General features: G+C 41.4%; 1 pseudogene; it reads right to left on the reverse strand.

Annotated features, from left to right (window-relative positions):
- Window positions 1-676: 676 nt before the first annotated feature.
- On the reverse strand, window positions 677-16,287 carry LOC102871872 (annotated as a pseudogene).
- Between the last annotated feature and the right edge of the window lie 5,425 nt (window positions 16,288-21,712).

Consider the following 21,712-nt stretch of genomic DNA (forward strand, 5'->3'; position numbering starts at 1 on the left):
TCCTGTAATTCCTCAAGTTTGTATTTCACTCATTGTTCTTTTGAATTTTTTGTCAGAAAGTTCTATCAGACTTTCTAGCTTCAGAAGATCCATTGATTCTGTGTTTTGATCACTTTTTTTTTAGTACCATCTTGCTTTGGTTTTGTGTAGGGTGTGAGGTAGTCTGCTTTTCCCATATTATTGCTGTGGTGCAGTTTTTCTTGCTGGAGGCCTTACCAGGACCTTAGTGTGATGACCTTGACTTGCGAACTCACTGCTCCAGAAGTGGAAAAGTCAGCTACCCCTTCCTGAATTTCTCTCTGGTGTCTGGGCTCAAAGGAAGACTTGCTTCAGCGGGGGAGCTCAGTACACTAGTAGGGAAGAGGACAACTCACCCTGCCCACCCTGCCTGCAGTTCTTCCTCTCTGGTCCTTTGGCACAATTAGTTGGGAGTGGAGGGCCAGCTTATGTTCCTTTCTCCCTGGTCCTACAGCTAAGTTTTCTGAGGTGGATGGCTTATTGTTTGCTGATTGCAGCCCTCTTTCCTGAAGTCCCTTGTCCTCCTTCGTCTGTGAAGTGGTGCAGCCAGATTCCTCAACTCTCTTCACCACTGTCTCTGACAGTTCAGGAGGAAGGACTTTGTCTCTGGCCTTCTGTTTCAGGACAGTATGCCTATGATTGCTGATTGCTGGAGCCTTCAAGTTACAGTGTACAGCTGGCACTGCAAAAACCATGTCTTGGCTGCATCCTGAATCTTGGTGTGACACTCTCCCTTTTCAGCAGCTGCAACGAAGTCCAAAAGGGTCTGTTCCATGGCTAGAGACTGTAGGTGGGGCTGGGGGTGCCAGAAGGGTGGTTGGGAATAAAAGGTAGAGTCACTTATTGAAGATAGACACTGAATTAGCTCCCTTTCTAGGCCAGACAGGAGCCGCAGCAAAGCAGGGTCCAAAGGTCAGCTCCATGTCTCTGAAAAGTTCATGTTTTAAGTCCATGTCTTTCCTATTGCATTCAACAAAAACCCACAAGGGAAACTATAAAGTCCCACTAAGATCTTGCATATAAATCTCTTCTGCTCAATATCTAAATTCATTAATTGCAATTCTACCTTCTACCAAGCATTTGAGAGTAATACAGACAAATTCTTTGCCATTGCATAGAAAGTATCACCTTTCCTTCTTTTTATTCACTCGTCATTCTTTAAAGATTTACCAGGAGCATATGTTAACATTAATATTTCAAATAATATTCTGTTGCTCATGCCAAATGTATTTTCTGAGTTGATAAAGACTTTCTCCATATCGCTCACTTCATTCTGAACCCTCACTATAATTGCTTTTGATATTCATAATTCTGTTTTAAAAAATCTCTCCTAGCTAATCTGTTGTTGTTATGTACCGTCGAGTCACCTGCAACTCATAGTGACCCTATGTACAACAGCCCTAAACCCTGCTCTGTCCTTTGCCAGTCTCACTGTCTCTGACACACCTACCCCCATTACCCCAGTCACTGAATCAGTCTACCTCATAGAGAGTCTTCCTCTCCTGCACTGTCCCTCTACCCTCCTAAGCATGACATCATTATCCAAGAACTGGTCCCTCCTTGCAACATGTCCAAAGTATGTCAGATGAAGCATCAGAATCCTTGCCTCCAAGGATTAATCCTCTCTAGGATGAACCTGTTTGTTTTCTTAGCAGTCCATGGTATATTCAATGCTCTTCTCCAGCACCACAGCTCAAAGGCATCAATTCTTCTCTCCTCCCTAGTCATTGTCTAGCTCTCTGATGCATAGCAAGTGATTGCAAAGACCATGGCCTGTATCAGATGCACCTTAGTTTTCAGAGTGACACCATTGCTCTTCAGTACTTTGGAGAGGTCCCTAACATCAGACTTTCGCATCGCAATACGTCTTTTAATTTCCTGGCTGCTGGTACCAAGAGTGTTGACTGTGGAGCCAAGCATACTAAAACTGTTAACACTCTTAATATCTTCACCATCCATCCTGATGCTGCCAGTGGTGAGAATCTTTGTCTTCTTGATATTGAGCCTCAATCCATATTGCAGACTGCAGTCCTTGACCTTCTGCAGCAAGCGCTTCAGATACCCTCAGTTTCAGCAAGTAGGGTTGTTTCATCAGCATAACGCAGATTTTTGACGAATCTTCCACCAGTCCTGATACCACACTTTTCCTCATAGAGCCCAGCCTCCTGGATAATCTGTTCTGCATATAGGTTGAAAAGGTATGGAGACAGGATGCATCCCTGGCATACATCTTTCCTGATTTTGAACCATTTAGTTAGTGTTTCTGTACTTTCTTCTGACAACTGCCTCCTGGTCCAAGTATAGGTTTTGCATTAACACAATCAAGTAAGTTTTATGGATTCCCATTCTTTTCAGAATCAGATACATAGGATTTATATAAAATCAACAATTAAAACAACAGCAGTTAATTCCAGTTTATGGTGACCTTCACTTGGGTTTCTGAGGCTGCAAATATTTATTTGATCAGATTGCTAATCTGTTTTCCCTTGGGGTGGCTATTGGATTAGAACTGGTGGTGTAATGAGCTCTCCTGGCCTAATGGTAGAAGCTGCACCAATCCCAAAGGGACGTGGTTCAAATCCACCAGCTGCTCTAACAAAATATCCGCTCATGTAATTGGAGCACTTCCGAATGAGGAGAAGCAGCTCTGATATAACATAAAGGTTTTAGTATGTGTGGATGGGGTAACTAAAAGCAATCAAAAATTATTGTGACATTCATAGGAGTAAATTATGTACAGAAAACGGATACAATATGGGCCATGAGCTTTGGGGTCTGTGAACATGAGTGAGACACTAAAGGAAGAGCAGACGTCTCCAGAACTGACAGGGATGTGGGAATCTGTATGAGGGTGCAGCTAGAGACAGCTGAAGGCTGGAGGGTAGTGATGCTACATTTAGCAGGAGGACGATTCAAGAGGAAGAGAAGGATACAGATGGACAGAAAAGAGGAGACAGACTAAGAGAAAATAGGTGCATTTGGTTATTGACCCTTTGAATCTTAGGAACTGGGTAGAGATGTTTAGCAAGAACTGAGTTGGAGCAAAGGAGGCTCAAGTTGGGAAGAGCCAGAAGTTTTGAAGATTGCTGAGCCGGGAAACGTTTCAGCATTGGGAGTTGATAAGGTCACATCGACACAACTCTTCCAGCGGCACGAAGGAGCAGCCATCTTGCAAGTAATCAAAGAGAAAACAAGCAATAAGGCAGGTGTGCTGACAGTCCCTGTGAGAAATATTGTGGTGAAAGCCAGCCTATATCACATTTGTATTTGTGTGTGAAAAATGTGGCCCTGTCCTGGCTCGGTTACCTTATGTTGAAATAAGGGACTAGGAGAAAATGGAATGTTAGTTTAAGTGGAGTCATGATGTGATTTGGATTATTTGTCTTAATATAGAAGACATTCCTCCTGCACAGGGATAAAAATGGATTGCAGGAAAAGAGAGAGGAGATGCCAAGTAGAAAGGATGGTGGGCGGTACAGTGTGCATATAGGCCATGCCCACATCAGGGGCACAGGTGGAGGGATTAAATTTGTAAAGGAGTGAGGATACTTTAAAGAGCCCAAGTAGCATAGTAGGTTAAGTGAGCTATTAACAAAAAAAAGGATTGGGAGTTTGAACTTACTAACTCTTCATGGGAGGATATTCTGCTCCCAGGAAAATTACCCCTTGGAAAGCCTATAGAAACACTTTTGTTCCGCTCTGCCCTGGACTGATAGACTTTATCGCCTGTTCATTGCTGAGAAGGAAACAACTCAGAGCCACCCCGCCCCACCCCCAGTTGGTTTTCAAGGTACATGAGTGGAGATGTGTTTATATTTTCTCTTTAGAGTTGCTGGTGGATTTGAACTACCAGACAGGTGCCTTCTTTGGATTGCTAGTACAACTCCCTACGTATTAGGCCATCACAGCTCCCTGCAGTTCTGTCCTGTAGGATTGTCATAAATTGGAATCAACTCAGCAGCAATGGGTTTGGTTTTTAAGGATGTTTTAGAAATCCCAGTGATGGAATGGTTAATTGCTTTACTACTAACCAAACAATTGGGAGTGTGAATCCATCAGGACTTTTACAGGAGAAAAAGACCTGGGCACAGGTCTGCTCCAATAAAGATTGCACGTGGGAAACCCTGGGGGACATTTCTGCTCTGCCCTATGAGATGGCTGTGAGTTGGAGTTAACTCAGGGACCCTCAACAACATGCGTGCTTTTCTTTTTCACCTTGAGACAAACGTAAAGCTTGTTATGAGTAAAGCTACTAAGAAACGTTGAATTTGAAGGCCTCATGTAGGTAAAAAAAGTTTTATGGCTTTATTCTTTACAAAGGGAAGAGCAAGGTCACTTTCTGAATGATGTGAGACTAAAATAGGAATAAGAATTGGGAGAAGTGTAGGAAGTGATTCCACTGAGTGCTTTCCCAATTCATGGTGACCTAGCACACAGGAGACCAAAACACTGCCTTGAACACATGCCCCCCCCCCCCCCCCCCCCCCCGCCCCGGGCAGCTGCAGCAGTACCTTTTTACCAGTCTGAATCTTTAGCAGTGTCTCACTAGGCTTTTCTTCTTAGTGTAGTGTGTCATAGTTTAAGAGCAGCAGACTGAACATCTTAGCAACAAACAAACCTCCACCATGACATATGGGTAGTAGCTGTACATGACGTGCCAAGATTGGGAATCAAACCCCAGTCTCTAAAATGGAAGGTGAAAATTATAATACTGAATCCTTGCTGCCCCCAGAAGGTGAATTAGAAAGAATTATTAAGGAAGCTAAGTGTGTACAAGTAGCTTAAAAATTATATGTTGTGTGTGTGTGTCTCTCTCTCTCTGTATCATCTACAGATATATCATCAATATATTTATCTATCTTTATCAATACCCATATCTATGTGGGATTTGTGGTAGACCTGATAGCAAATTCATGGCTTTCTCTAGCAATACTTTGCTTTTGGGAACTGAGATCGGGAAAACGAGGGGAAGTGCAGAGGAGTTAGCAAGAGATTGAGGGTTTCCTGGATGTCAGTAAGAGCACCGTGAGCTGACCACTGGGAGGCGAGTGGAAACCATGAGCTGATAGAGGGTCTGCAAACACAGGAGGAGGGGCTCTTAATGACGGTACAGGGAAGGTTCAGAGTGAGTACAGGAGATGGAAGGTTGAAAAGAAGAGACGACTGTGGTTAGCAAGAGGAATTTCAGTTAAAGATACTTGGCCCTCATCAGTTCAAATCCTGCGAACCTTATTTAATCACTGGCTGATTACATGGTTGGCTCATCTCTAAGATTTCCATGTTTGCTAGAATAGGATACCGTGGGAAAGGAAATGTATGATCGTATCTCTTCTGCCATAGTAAGACCGCATTGGGAATGTGTGTTTACACATTTATGGCTCAGAAGTGTCTTTAAATTTTATTTTTGTTTGCAAATCCCATTGCTCCAGCCTTGGAAATCCAGAGTAGGACCACTTCTCCCCATCTCTGCTGCTCTCCCTCTGGTCCAGGCTCCTATTGTCCTGGCATGGATGGTGACTGAGCTCTCCTGACTGGTCTCCCATCTCCTGCTGTAACCTTGGTGGAGCTGTTCTCTCTGGGCAGCCAGAAGGAAGTTAGAGCATGTCACCTCACTAAACACTGCTTTGAAATGTCCAGTGCCTTCCACCATACTGAGAGTAAAGTGGCCAGGAGGACCAATCCTTGGAGAAGTACATTGTGCTTGGAATGGTGGGGGAACAGCGCAGGAGAGGAAGACCCTGTATGAGATAGATTGACACAGTAACTGGAGTAATGGGAGTAGTATGTCTGAATAATACCAAGAAGGTCTGGGGGGATAAAATGGAGGGAACATAGGGTCCAGCAATAGAACATAACAAGATGAAACTGCACAGTGACTCATGATTTTAAGGCTTGTTGTTATGTGCCATTGAGTTGTCTGTGACTCACAGTGACCCTGTGTACAGCAGCTCTGGAGTCTGTCCTGTCCTGAGCCACTCTCACTGACTCCAACACACTTACCCCATTACCCTAGTTACTGTGTCATTCCATCTCATCCAGGGTCTTCCTCTCCTGCAAATGTATTTATGAAGAAAGATTTGATGATCTACTTTAGAAAAAAAATCAGCCCTTGACAGTTCTTTGTCACAGAGTTTCACACTGATACAGCATGAATTAGAGGCAACTTAGTGAGACCTTTTTGTTTTCTTTTAAACATACTATTCATTTTGCATATTTATTTGATTTTCACTTTCAATCTCCCTTGATGAGAATGGATGTCTACAATACTGGAATTTTTATTTCATTTGTTGAAATCCGTCTTCCAGATTGATCCATGTTATGTACTGTTTAACAAGTTTATTTTTTAGGGTTGGGTAATAGACATTGTATGAATGTCCATTTGTTTGTTGATGGGCACTTGGGAGGCTTCCATCTCTTCACTGTTTGTGAATAATGCAGCAAACATAGGTTTGTGTCATGGCTCTGGTTTCTTTATGGTATATTCTCAGTAGTGGGGTGGCTGGGTCAAATGGTATTTCTATTTTCAACTTTATGAGGAAACACCAGACTGGCTTTCTTTAGTGACTGTACCATTTTTTATTCCCACTAGCAGTGAATAATTGTTCTAATCTCTCCACAGCCTCACCAGAATTTGTTGTTGCTGTCCTGTCCTTTGCTATTGTTGCTAGATGTTTCTATTTATTTTAAAAGATAAATTACAAATATTCTAGATATGGACTAGGGAGGAGCTTGCAACAATAGGGAATAAAAGCTCTGCAGGAAAGGGGATTTCTCTCCACTTCAATTTGCTCCAGTGTGAGCACAACTCGGTACCACTTACGGATCAGACAGCGTCTCTGTGACCATGTTCTGTTACTTCTGTGTACTTGGTATCAGTTAGGGGACTTTGGTCCTAAGAACCCGAGGTAGTAAAGACACATTTAAACAACACTTAACAGTTTTAACAAATAATTAATTGCTCATGAAGTAGGGAATTTCTCACACTACTGTGGATACATTTCCTTTTCTATAGCATCTTCTTTTCATTTCTTACGTAGTGGTGAATTGTATGGAATACCTACCTGTTCAGTGTTTTCCCACCCCCTTCTGTTTGAGAGTTCAGTTTTACATTATCTTACAAGAGTGTGCAAATGTATTTAATTAGTCAGGCATAAGATAGATTAGACAAGTAGTTCGTTTTATTTAAAAAAATTCTATTTCTCTATTTATAGAAATGTGTTACTCTACAAACATCAGGAAGACATTAGGCTACATTATGGCTACAATTTTAAAGCTATGTTTTGAAGACCCTCTAAACCCCGTGATATAAACATTGTTAAGCATGTCGTGGTAGTGATGTCATTTGTCCTGTAAACATCTTCTTGTCTTTGGAGATATCATAGCAGACATACTAGTAGAATTCATAAACAAACCGTTGGAAAATACACGTAAAGAAAATCAGTAATTTGAGTTATTTATGTTGAAAAATCACAGGATATCTTGAGGAATTTATAAAAGAAGTTGACAGGATTAACTGTGTATAGTATTTTTACTTTGAAGCTCTTGACATTCTCAGAATACCTGTTTTTCACAAGAGTGTCATGAATAAAAATTGAATTGTTAAATTCTTTTGCTAAATACACTGCCTAAAATATTATGCCATTCTGACTGATAAGGCAGAGTTGTTGTTGTTGTTGTTAAGTCCCATAAAATTGAGCATGTCTCATAGCGATCCTTTAGACAAAAAACCTGAACCCTGTTCTATAACTAGTTATTTCTCTAAGCTTATAGAGTTTTCAGAAGCATGTTGTTTAGGAAGTGGGTGCCAATCCTGCTTCCAAGCCTGTCTTAATATGGGAGCTCCAACAAACACTATCAATAATGGGTAACTGTATGGCATTTGATGCAGCATCACAGCAACTCCAAGTTACCTCAGTACAGCAAATTGACAGACCAGTGCTGTATCACTTAGAAGACTGTTCCTTCCCAAGCACAGTTATTACCAGGCCTTGAGGGCCACAGACCTGAGGGCCCAACTGACTTTTAAAGACAAAGGCCCACAGCTCATTGTTAGCTAAATCCAGGAAATCCAGTCAGCTCACACAGGTTTGTGGATTAAATAAAAAACAACTAAATAGTTCACACTCAACCGTCAACCAGAACAAGAGAACCCATCTCCCAGAGTCCAGCCATTTCACACATCAGCCTCCAAACTGAGGACTTAGTCAGGCCCCAGCTGACTTTTAAATACAGTACTATGACAGAGTAGGGTTGCCATATAGAGTTTCTAAAGCTGTATTTTTAAAAGATTATTTTGTATTGGTTTGCTTACAGAATTTGTATACATTGTGTTTCACACTTACCTTCATTTACATTATGTTTCATGCAATCAGTCCCTTGCATTGTGTTTTATGGATGTAGACTTCACCAGCTGTTCCTTGGGAGAAAGGTGGGCAGGCTCTTTTTCGGCAGTCTATTGCTTCAGAAAACCCACTGGAGGGTTAGCTATGCGTCAGTTCTGAGTCAGTGGCACACAGCAGCAGCAACAGAGTGCTACATCTTTCTCCTGAGGAGTGACCAATGGGCTCAAACTCCTGGCCTTTTGGTTAGCACCTTTAACCACTGTACCATAGGGGCCTTAATATATTACACAATATTTCAAACTATTCATTGTATCTATATTTTAGAGGCTTTCATAGAGAGTTGCACCTCTAACTCAAAGGCCCTCTCTGGTGATTTGAATCCACAGTTTCTTGGACAGTGTGATTTACAGCCTCCAATAACCTGCTGCAGGGTCAGCTATGACTGAGTTCTGACTCATCAACAATGACAGAGAGAGAGAGAGAAGGAGAGGGAGAGAGAGGAAGAGGGGAGGAGGGGTATCTTTTAAATAAATTTAAAGTCAAATATAAAAAAAATAAATTTGATGATGTTTTAACCTTATTCATGAGAAAATTACAATTTTCCAAGGTTCTATTAAGCCTGATAGACTACATTAATATCCATGTTGCAATTCTTTTATGTATAATATTATGCTATACCAACCATTGGAGGTTTATCTTACACTATAGCTCATCACAATATAGGGGATAAAATTAAGACTTCCCATTATTTTAAATAAAGTTTAACCAAGTGTATTTTAATAATGAAAGAGGAATAGAAGGCACACCAATATTTAAAACTCTCCACGAGATGGATTGACATAGTGACTGAAACAGTAGATGTAAGCACAGGGGAGATTGTGAGGATGGATTATATTGTGTTGTACGTGGTGGTGTAATGAGTTGGAGCCAACTCGACCTAGCAATAGTATCTATACATCCCATCTTACTGCACTGAATTTATTCAGATTACCAAGGTGATGGAGAGGGTTTTTACTCAGGTAATCACAGTTGGATAAAATAGACTTTTCTTCGAATTCATCTTGAAGGAAGAGTCTTAAGTAGAAACATATGGATGTGTAAAGGCAAGCATCAGAACTCTTACAAGGCAATAAAAAGAGTAATAAGAATTTATAATTAGATGGCATCTTTCATCCAGATGGATTTTACAGCGTTTTAAAATCTTGTAAAGATAGGCAAGATATACATGCACTGCTGCGTCCCATGCACAGTTGGTAAGTGGAATCTGAAGGATGCACACTCTATGCTTTCAGCTGCAAACCAAACCTTTTTTTCACAACCACTAAAATGTTTGAAGGTAGAGCTGAAGAAAAGAACCCTGGCTGTGGCACTTGAAAAACTCAGGTATCTTCTTTATGGACCCTGCTATTTTTGTGGATTGCTCTGTGACCTGATGGAAGAACCTCCCCATGCTGGATTCTTCAGGAACCTTCTTAATTCTCAGCAGTATTCCTTCCACCGATGTCATCATTAAAATAGTCTCACTTAGAGCTTTTGCTGGCTGGTATCCTGACGTAGAAGCAACCTGAAAAATGTACATCTGGAGGAAGAACTCAATTTCTGTGAAGAGTTAGAATGAGATAGTGATTGGCCTTAGTTGCTGGTGAATCATGGCTGACTCCATGTTCAGTGAACCGAATGCTCCTGGTCCTGGGCTGTTTTCCCAGTCATTGCTGGCAGGCTTGAGCCCATTATTATGATTACTGTGTTCTTTTGAGTGCTTCCCATTCTATGAGGCTCATCTTTCACTACTGTTGTTGTTAAGTGCCATAGAGTTGTAGACAACTCATAGCAACCCTATGAATGAAAGTCTTTAATGCAAAACTTTCATCTTTTCTCCAAGTTCATAGAGTTTTCAGAGGCAGGCTTTTATGGAAGTGGATGCCACTCCTGCTTCTAAGCCTGTTTTATTTGCGAGATCCACAAAAATCAGACAAAAACCTTTTTAAAGGCAAGGCCAAAGCCCATCAGCTCACACCCTATTACAAGCTAGATCCACACCCTAGTCTCTACTGTACTGGAAAATATTGTATAATGATCTGTTTTTCTTCATCTTACTTGGATCCACAATTAATACACTTGGCACTAACAGTCAGGAGATCAGGAGACATATTGTTGTGGAAAAATCTGCAGTCACGGACCTCTTAAAGTTATAAGGAGCAATGATGTTAGTTTGAGAACTAAGATGTGCCCGATTCAGACCACGGGTTTGTCAGTCACTTACTGTGCAACTGAGGTCTGAACAGTGAACAGAGATGACAGAAGAATAATTGATGCATTTGAACTATGATGTTAGAGAAGAGTGCTGATTATCCCATGACCTATCAAAAGATCAAACAGGTATGTCTTAGAGAAGGTGAAGCCAGAATGCTTCTTAAAGGAATCAGGAGGGCAAATCTTCATCTGACATTCTTTGGACATGCTGCTAAGAGAGTCTATTCCTTGGGAAAAGAAGTCATGCTTGGAAATGTGGAAGGATAGTGAAGGAGAAGAATACCTTCAATGAGGTGGACTGATACAGTGACTGCAGCAGTGGGCTCGAGTGTGTCAGGGATTGTAAAGATGGCACAGGATAGGACAGGGTTCAGATTTCTTATTTTTATGTTTGCAATGAGTTGTGCAGTGACTCGATGAACTCTAGTAATAAAAACAGTATTTGCAAGTAGATCACCATCCTTTTCTTTCTAGTCTAAGACTGGAAGCTCTCCTGGAAGCTGTTCACCAGGGGCAACCTTGATGGATCAGAACAGGTGGCATTGCTTCTAGCATCAAGGGGTTTGCAAGTCACCAAAGTATGAGAAGCTGACAGATGGGTGGTAGAGACTGGGATGCTGGAAAATTGTGGGATGCATGGTCTGGCACCCACATGTCTGTGGCTATGTAGTCTGTAAAGTTATTGAGCCTCAATGATAATCATAGTCCCTGAATGGGTCTCCACGCCTTTCCTCTGGAGTCAGCTGCATGGAGTGGAGAGAAGGAGGGGGATACTCTTGTGAACATCTTCCCTTGCTGTCCAGGTAGATAATTCAATGTCTGGATGATATTGAGAGAAATTAAATCATTCATTTACCGTGAGCATGTAGTGTATTAATAGCTTTATATAAATTTTAATGTGGACTTGAGGTCCTTTTTATGCACAAAACAACTGAATGAAAACAATTTAAAATGATTGACATGGAAAATAATTTTTTATTTTTAATACTTTTCTTTTTACTGTCATTTAAGTGAATATTTACAAAACTAACTGGTTTTCCACTCAATCATTCATACACATTTTGTACTATGACATTAATTACAATACTCACAATGTAACAACACTTTTCCTACTTCTTTCCTGTGATTCTCTTTTCCATTATGCCCTCTATCCTGCACCTTCTTGCCTCCTGAACCTTACCCTGAGCAAATGCTTCCCCTTTGACATAAAAATGGAGTATTTTTGAATGTTGTTTTTAAAAAAAAATCATAGTTGGATTTTTCAGACTTTTATTCATTTCTTTTTACTTGCATATTTGATGCAGAATCAAAGGAGGACAGTGAGACTGAGAGTCTATTAGTGGCTTCCTGTGTCTTCATTACAATCCACAATTTGTTTCAATAACTCTCCTTGTCTAAATGTGGACAATAACTAGAACTGTTCCACAAAACTCAAATGTAAGGAAGCAGTCTGACTCAGTGGCTGAAATGAACAGACATGCATTCTAGAATTGCCTCTTTACAAAATACAATGATGATTTCTACATGTCTCTAATTTTTAACTTTTTGGCTTTATTTCATAAGTTTCTGTTTGCCCACATTTAAAAATAACTCAAGAATTAGACCTATCATATTATTGCTGTCTAGTAGAAATATAAGCCACATAAAGTAATTTTATGTTAAAGTAACCAGAGTCAGTCAGAGTTTTAGTTGAAAGAAAGAGGTGATGCTAATTGTAATAATACAGCCAATCCTTGTTATCCATGCATTCTGTGCTTGCCAGGTCACCTACATACTGAAATCTGTCTGTATACCCAACATCACTACTCCAGCTCTTTTGTAATCATTTGCAGATGTGCTCAGAGCTGTAAAAATAATATCAGTCCCCAGACGTGCCAACTGAGGTGAAACAAGACTGGTTCCATCGTCATGGTGACTGTACACACCATAACCGTTGTGGACAACCAGAATCAGCCACATATTTTTAATCTTGAATATCCAAGTAAAAGAATTTAAAAATAGAATCAATATTAAAAATTATTGCAGTATTTTACCTCTGTTTCTCTAGTGAGATTTTAAAATTCAGTGTGTATTTTACATTGTGAAGCACATCTCAATCTAGACCAGCCATCTTTCATGTACTCAGTACCGGCATGAAACTGGTTACTGTCATCTGGGACGACAGTGATCTAGAAGTTCCTGTATTTGTGTTGATTTCTCTCTGGGCCCAGGGGATGCTCCATGAGTTCACATGCAGGTGGAGAATGACAAGCATTATACTGCACATTAGTTTAGACTCTCATTGTCTTTAAAATGTTTTACAAATAGAACAGCTTCTGACTTCTCAGTATTGTGTATATGAGAGAAAAGAAACACCATCTTTTTATTCTAGAGAGAGATTCTGAGCTTAATATGTTTACTTATTCCTGCCTATTACAGTTAACAGTGGCTCTGATGGTCACACACTTTGGCCATTTTGCTGGGAGGGGCTGTTCCTTGGGAAGGGACATGATGTTGGGAAGGGTGGAGGGTTGGCGAAGGAGAGGAACACTCTCGACCAAGTGGATTGACACAATAACTCACATGGGCTCTTCTGTGTCAGGAAGTGTGAGGATGGCAGAGGATAGAACAGGGTTCAGATCTTTTATTCGTAGGGTTGCTATGAGTCGTACTAGACTCAGTGACACCTAATAGCAACAACATGATGTTCACTCAACTCATGACAGCTTCACGTGTTTTTGAGTAGAAATGAATGCTCTGTTGGGTTTTAGTGGATGATTTTTCATGGTCAGACCTTTCTTCTGAGACTCCTCTTGATAGACTTGAACCTTCAATCTTTTGATAGCTACTAAGTGTATTAGGCATTTATACCACTAGGGACTCCCATTTTCTGTTCTGGAATAACTGAACTGCTGTCCTGGATTTTCAATTATCCTGAGAAGGTTTTGGACAGAGGGAAAAGTTTTCCCCTAAGGGAAAGAATTTACACAATTGTTAAAGGAACTTAGTCCTGTTTTAACAAAAGAAAATGCAAGAAAAGCAGAGTAACTTTCCTGGTGGTCATTTGCGAGGCCATAGTGGATCTTGAGCAAGAGCCGTGTCAGGAACTTCTTTTCTTTCCAGGTCACGACCATAGTGACTGGTTGACACTGAAACAGGTGGATGTGGCTGCGTTGTGAAATTTGTTTTAGTTGCGATGGAGTGAGCCCCAACTCGTGTACAGAGGACTGCTATTCCATTGAGGTTTTAAGGTTGTAACCTTTCAAAAGCAAATTGTAAGGCCTATTATTTTCTGAGGCCCCTTACCCCAAGTGAGTTGGAACTGCTAACCTTTCAGCAAGTAATTAATCACTTATCTGTTTTTACTACCTAGCACCCAAACACAAGCCCACTCCTGAGAACCCTCTAGGACGGGGCAGAACTGCCTCACAGAGTTACCAAGGACTTAAGAGCTTTACAGAGCAGTTGGTACCATCTTTCTCCCTCAGAGATGCTGGTGGGTTCAAATCACTGACTTTTAGGTTACCAGCCAAGAGTTTAACTGCTGTTCAGCTGGACTCCTTTTGCATTGCTCAGTGGCCCCTGTTAGAAATTACAGCACTCCAGTGAACCAGAGAGCTGACAGAGTGCTTCCCAGCCATAGCCTCTTAGCCCTAAGACATGCTCCCACCAGAAACCAATTTCAGAAGCCTGGAATTGTCAGTGTTTCTCTCACTGCAGTTCAATCAATGAGTATGTAGTAAATGATCAGGACTGACTCTTTTCATTAGAATACTGTGGTCATGGTGAGCACATTGCTGTGTCCATGGTCTAAGTCTGACCAAGGTAGAAGAGCCACCCGGCCTAAGAACTCTGATGGATAGCTTTTTGGGTTTTTTCCCCCTATGATGTATTTTCTTCCTATAACACCAAATCCAGAATTTTTATAGACCAAAATATATCTATTGAATCTATTTTTTCAATTTTGATTAGGTGAAGTCTTAACAATATTTTGTGTTTGTTTGTGTGTGTGCGTGCATGCGCGCGCACAACAGCATTTTTTTTAAAGTAAAAATAATTTTAGCCAAATCAGTTTGACATTTAAAAAGACATATAGGTCATGGCTAATTGCATGTTTTTCTTTTGTCATTTTACAAGATGCCTATAGATGATACGTGGTGGACTAAGAGGACAGATGTTGGTAAAACAAGCAAACCGAAAACCCCCAAAGCAATAGTGATTTCTTAGTGGTAGAAGATTTTGATTTATCAAAAAATTTCTTCTCCCTCTAAAGTCATAGAGAATTTTATCTGTACCTTTCTTAAGGAACGAACAGCTATATTACATTATTCTCAATATGAGAATATGATGAGTTTAGTTATTGGGCTAATAAAGCAAGGTATTTGAAATTGCAGTTGTCTTTAAAAATAAAGACATACAGCTACACGCAATGGTGATCATACTCTTGTTGTTTTTGTTTTTGTTTTTTTTAACTGGAAAATAATTTTTTATTGTGACCCCTCCATCTAGTCCTGACATTAAGTGGTCCCATGAAGGCCTTCTTCTCCTCCATTGTCTGGAAGCGGCCATGGCCAAACTTGGAGGTGGTGTTGATGAACTTGAGATCAATCTTCTCCAGAGCCCGGCGTTTGGTCTGCACCAGCAAGGACTTGCGGAGAGTCAGCACTCGCTTCTTGGTCCCTACCACACAGCCTTTCAGCATAACAAAGTCGTTGGTCACTTCACCATAGTGGACAAAGCCACCCAGAGGATTGATGCTCTTGTCTGAGAGAGCATAGCCAGTGGAGGCATTGCTTTTGATCAGCTTGCCATCCTTGATAACGTAGCCTTGGCCAATCTTGTAGATTTTCTTGTTGATCTCCGTGCGGTGATGGTAGCCCTTCTGCCCAGCACGGGCCACAGAGAAGGCCACTCAGGCAGGATGCCAGGCCCCAATACAGGCGACCTTGCGCAGCCCTCTGTGGGTCTTGCGGGGTAGCTTCTTGGTGTGCCAGCGGCTGGTGACCCCTTTGTAACCCTTTCCCTTGGTCACTCCAATGACATCAATCATCTCGTCCTGGCCGAACACCTGGCTCACTGGCACCTGTTGCTCCAGCTTCGCGCGATCCCAGTCCAGCTTCTCAGCCACTGTGCCCCCATTCACCTGGATCTCCATCAGGTGAGCCTTCTTCTGACGCAAAGGAAGCAGACGCATCTGGGTGTGGGCGATGACCCGGATGACCTGGCAGTACTTCTTCATGCTGCTGAAGTCCTTTTCTAACAGCTTCTTGCCATCCTCATCCTGCCATTTCTTGCAGTACTTGGTAAAAGCCTTCTTCTTAGACTTGTGCCGGTTCTTGTAGAAGCGCCGTTTGCATTCTCATCACTGACGTGCTCTGCAAAGACAGTCTTGAAGGTGCGGAGGCCGCGAGGGGTTTCCACGTAACCCACGATGCCCACAGTCACCAGGGGAGGCTTCTCCACAATCTTCACCGCCTCCACCACTTCCTTTTGTTCACCTTGGACCCGGCCTGTCCACCTCCCGCACGATGTGGATCATGCCGGCCTTGTAGCCCAGGAAGGCTGTGAGGTGTATGGATTTGGTGGCGTCATCCTTGGGGAAGCTCTTCACCTTCCTGCGGTGCTGGCTGCTGCGTTTTTGAGGCAGGAAGCCTAGGGACCCGTGCCTGGGGGCTGAGAAATTCCTGTGTGGCATCCTGACGTCGGTTTCTGCCAGTAGAGAGGACTCTTGTTGTTTTTGTGTACCATTGAGTTGGAACTGACCCATAGCTGACCCCTCTGGCAGGTTTTCAGAGCAGTTAATTGTAAGGGAGGATACTAACTATCCTTTTCCTGTGGAGCAGCTAGTGGTATTTGAACTGCATGCCTTTGGGATTGGATCACAACTTCTTAACACTAGACCACCAGAGCTCCCTTGGTATTTATGTAAGAAGGTTTTTAATGTCAAGTACACCTATAATACTTGGCTTCTGGCATCAATTCTAAATGTCTTATTTGGCACTGGCTGCATATCTAGTTCTTCTTCTGATTTTAATGGCCTGGCTCTAGGCCATCTCTCACAGGGCATAGGGCACAGCCTTCTGGATAGCCAGATTTGCCTAAGACTTCAGACACCAGCCACAAGTTTGGGGCCTCCAGGTAATTTGCATGCATGACTGACTGACCACAAAATCAGGGGTTCTCAGTATTTCCTCAGTATCTCCTTCCATTTGAAAAGTTTCTAGAACAGCTCACAGAACTCAGGCAAGTGCTACACTTACGAAAGAGTTTTCTTATAAAGGATACAAATCAAATACATCATGAAAAAGAGATAGATGGAGGAGGTCTGGGAGGATTCACAAGGCAAAGCTTTCTTCAAGGGATAAAAGCATCATCCCTGAGCATCAGTGTCTTTCGTCAACTAGGAAGCTCCCTGAGCTTCAGTGCTTCAAGTGTCTATTGTGCCATTATACTGGCACGAGTGATTAACTTGAGAGTGATTGAATTCCATCTCCAGCCTCCCCACATACCTGCTTTCCCCATTAGTTGACAGATAGTGTATGAGGGGTCTTTTGAGCCCCACAGGCTACAAAGTGTGATCTGTAATCCCCATGAATGGCAAAGACACTCCAGTTGCTAGGGAAATGATAAGAGTTTACCTTCCAGGGACTAAGGAAAGACCATATTCTGTAAGTAAACTGATTCTTCACCCACACTCCTCTCATTGATCTTTGGCCTTCTAGGCTGCTGGACACAGAACATCCTTGCACATTGTGAGGTCATTGCACATGGCTGTTATTATGAATTGATGAAGAAGAAAATGGACAAATGCACTTTTACACTCATGCAGTGCTCACCAGTGTAAGACAGAATTTTTTAAAATCTGCATTGTTGTTGTTATGTGCCATCGAGTTGACTGTGACTCAACAGCTCTGAACTCTGTCTTACCCTGAGCCAGTCTCACTGACTCTGACAGACCTACCCCCATTACCCCAGTTACTGCATCAATCCATGTCTTCCAGGGTTTTCCTCTCCTGTGCTATCCACCATTCTGAGCATGATGTCCTTATCTAAGAATTGGTTCCTCCTGGCCACATGCCCAAAGTATGTGAGATGGAGCTTCTAGCCTCCAAGGAGAAACTTGATTTGCTCTCTCCAAGACAGACATATTTGTTTTCTTAGCAGTCCTTGGTATGTTCAAAACTTTTCTTCAACACCACAAATCAAAGGCATCAATTTTTCTTCTGTCATCTTTAGTCATTATCCAGCTCTCTAATGCAAAGCAAGTAATTGCGAAGACCATGGTCTGACATCATTGCTTTTCAACACTCTGGAAAGGTCCCTGACAGCAAACCTACCTAATGCAATTCTTTTGGTTTCCTGACTGCTGGTGCCAAAAGTGTTGTTTGTGGAACCAAGTGAGCCATAACTTGTTAACAGCCTCAATCTCTTCTCCATCCAATTGCCGCCAATTGACCCAGTGGTGAGAATCTTTGTCTTCTTGATGTTGAGCTTCAATCCATACTGAAGGCTGCAGTCCTTGACCTTCTGCAGCAAGCACTTCAGGTCCTATTCAGTTTCAGTAAGGAAGGTTGTGTAATCTGCATAACATAGGTTGTTGATGAGTCTTTCTGATACTGCATTCCTCCTCACACAATCCAGCAATATGAATGATCAGTTCTGCATATAGATGAAAAAGGTATGGAGACAAGATGCATGCTTGACACAATCCCTTCCTGATTTTGAACCAAGCAGTGTTTCCTTGCTCTGTCCTGAGGACTGCTTCCTGGTCTAAGTAGCACCGCATAAGCAACCCTTTCTGTGGAGTAGAACTTCTGTGACCTTTTGGAAGCCACTTGCCAAGGCTTTCTTTTGAGGTGCCTCTGGATGGATTCGGAGCACTAGCCTTTTGCTTGTCATCAAGCATTGAATCATTTATGTCACCCAGGGATACAATGGTCTGGATATTATCAATGTACTTGCATACATGTGTGTGTAAAGCTTATTGGATGAGGCTGTGGAGTACCTCTTGCTTATCATCATTCAGTTCTTGTGTTGTTTTTTTTTTTAATTCTTCAAGACAGAGAATATATTTTGACAGCTGAAACATCTTATCTATGATTTTTGAGAACTCTTTGAATTGAGTATTCTTTTTGCAGCAGAAACTTTAGTGAAACATCTGAAACAACCTTTCCTCCCAAACCTGGAAAGAAAATTAGTAGAAACAATTGTTAAACATCTTAGGTTGGTATTTTGTCACGATAGCACATGAGCTTACCAGAGGGTAGTATTAATTGGTAAGTAATCCCGGGCTTGTATGCTGACAGTGAAATTTAGACTAGACTCTTATGGTACAGTCTGTCTTTGAAATACTTAAGTGAGGGAGCTGTCCAGCAAGGGAGGCAAGACTCAGAAGCTTTATTTGTAGATAATACACTATAGCTCTTTGTGGCAAAATAAGTATAAGTTAATGTGTTTGTGTGTGGAGAGGGCAGTGTTAGAGGTGTTTTTTATATTTAAAAAAATGACCTCTGTTTACAACTGTCAGTCCTTATTTATTGCCTGAGAGAAAAAAGAATACTTGTAGAAGGCAGGCACTTTATAAGAGCCTGGATACTCTGACATCATTCAACAGAACTGAGTATCAGTTGAGTTGCTGTTATATGGGAGGTTTGCAATGAGTTACGAGGCTCTGAAACGTTCTAAGTTCGTTTACGCCCTTTGTGGTAGAATATGAAGACTTTCGTTTAGACTAAGTGTTTGTTTTAATGAGGTATTGCAGTGTAGCTCACTCAAATGAAAACCACATGATGTACCCCAAGGCAAGAGAGAAGCAATAACTATACAGATTTTTTTTGAGGAAGACTAGTCATACCACAGGCTACCATTATAACTGAAAAATAACAAGAATTTTAATATAGTTGTCTGGCCAAATATATTAATTTAAACAGAATGCCTTTTAAAAAACATAGCTGTGAGGCACAATGTTCCGTTGGCAAGCATCTTCAAAACTTTCATTTTAGAGGATTCACAGCAAAGTATTCCGTTGCAGCCCTTGCTGGTATGTACATTTGGAAGAACCACTGAGAAGTCTTTGATCATTTATGTGCATCCTCTTGGAGCTCCACACAAAGAAGCCAAAACAAAAAGAGGTGCATTTTTGAATTGGTTGACTACTTTTGATAGAAGAGGAGGGCTAACTTATGAGTAGTCAAAGTACACATTGCTAGCATTCTAGAGGGAGGACACTGCATTATCCATTCCAGATCGACTGGTCTGTGAACCCTGGTGTAATGCAGACAGAGAGTTCACGTTCAAAACCAATTGCCTTCAAGTTGGTGTCAAGTTATGACAATACCAGGTTTGTCACAGCAGAACTGACCTGCTCTTCAGTAGCTGGTTTGCCCATAGGAGATCACCAGGACTTTATTTCAAGTTACATGTGGGTAGACTTGAAACTCCAACCTTTTTCACAGCCTTGTGTGCTCTCCATTTATAACCCTGCAGACACGAGAGTTCAGATTACTAGACAGACTTTATTAATCTTGTTTGAAAATATATTTAGAAACAGTGATTTGGGGACCTCACTTAGGTACTGGCACAGAGTTTTCATAATTTCTGCCCTAATAAAGTACTGCCTTTACACATTATTTTACTTAGAAATCTGAAATTTTGAGTATAGCAATGAACAGTGATAGTGCATTCTTAGGAAGCATTGTAGTTTTCTGATAACTTAAGGTACTGGGAGGTTTTCTGGGTCAATTTATCTGATTTTAATTGTTTTATTTATTTATATTTCTTTCAAGCATGCCTTCTACACAAATCAGTCATTATAACATGAGTTTGGTGGTTAATTTTGTAGATGGTCCTGAGTTGGAAGAGAAATCAGAATGGCTAGGGAAGATTATTGTCATCAAAGTGGCTTGCTTTTCACAGTGTCTCAGATGACCTGTGAGACCGACCTCAGTTTAAATACATCTGGGCCTGAGATTAACATTAGAGATTATTGATTTTGTAGTTCTCTTCAGTCCAGTTCCCCAAAGATCCTTGTGATGCACCAGCCTTTTACTTAAAAGTCCTCCAACAACTCATCTGTTTCCAAGTAAGATTCATTGACATACTTACTGCTTGTTTTAACTGACTTTTTGGTTAAATAACCTTTAACAATGACTTTGGAAATTATCTTTCATCAAATCTACTGGGAGACACCAAACTCATTTCCCCATAAGTATACTCTCCATGCTTAGCACTTGTGCTTTATTCATTTTTTTTGGGTGTGTGTGTGTGTGTGTGTGTGTGTGTGTGTGTGTGTAAGTAAAAATCAGTACTTTCCCCCCAGGCAGCTCAAATGAAGTGAGGAATTAGCCCTCATGACTTGTTTAACAGTTTATCTTGTCCAGATGTCCATGTGCCCGTTTATCTCAGTTGTCCGTCTGTGTTGGTGAGTAATGAAAGGGAAGTCTCACCCTTTGTAACTTCATATTGTCTGAAGAGGAGTTGAGCTCTCCTCTCCTAGACGTAATGCTCTTCATTCTCACCTTCTGTTAAAAGAACCTATCTGGTGGTGTAGTGGTTCATAGCTAGGCTGTTAACTGAGAAGCCAGCAGTTTGAACCCTCAGCCGCTCTTCATGAGAAGGACGTGGCCCTCTGCTTCTTTAGAGATTACACTACTGAAACCCTGCGGGGATATTATACCCTGGGCTGTAGGGTCACAGTGGGTTGGAATCTACACAAAAATTGTTCAGAAAGCAACCAATAAAATATATGGTACTGTTTCTTACGCTGACATGCTGTTGTATTAGGAAGAAATATATTATTATTCCCTATGATAGTGCAATAATTGTTACCCATGGTGGACTGTGTTTGGTGGAGCTTCCCCATTAAAACAAGCTTGGAAGCAGGAGTGGCATCCACTTTCATAATAGCTTGTCTTCGGAAACTCTGTGAACAGTGCTCAGGTCTTTCATTCATAGAGGTTGCTATGAGTCGTCTAAGACTTCTTGGCACTTAACAACAACATGATAATACTCTTTAGTATTATACAAAAAATTCTGGTGGCTTAATTTGCTCTTCAATTCCAAAGGCACGCAGTTCGAATCCACCAGCTGCTCCACAGGAGAAAGATGGGCAGTTGCCTCCC

Source organism: Elephantulus edwardii, unplaced genomic scaffold (assembly GCF_000299155.1).
Source record: "Elephantulus edwardii isolate Elephantulus edwardi_28Jun2011 unplaced genomic scaffold, EleEdw1.0 scaffold00051, whole genome shotgun sequence".
NCBI lineage: Eukaryota > Metazoa > Chordata > Mammalia > Macroscelidea > Macroscelididae > Elephantulus > Elephantulus edwardii.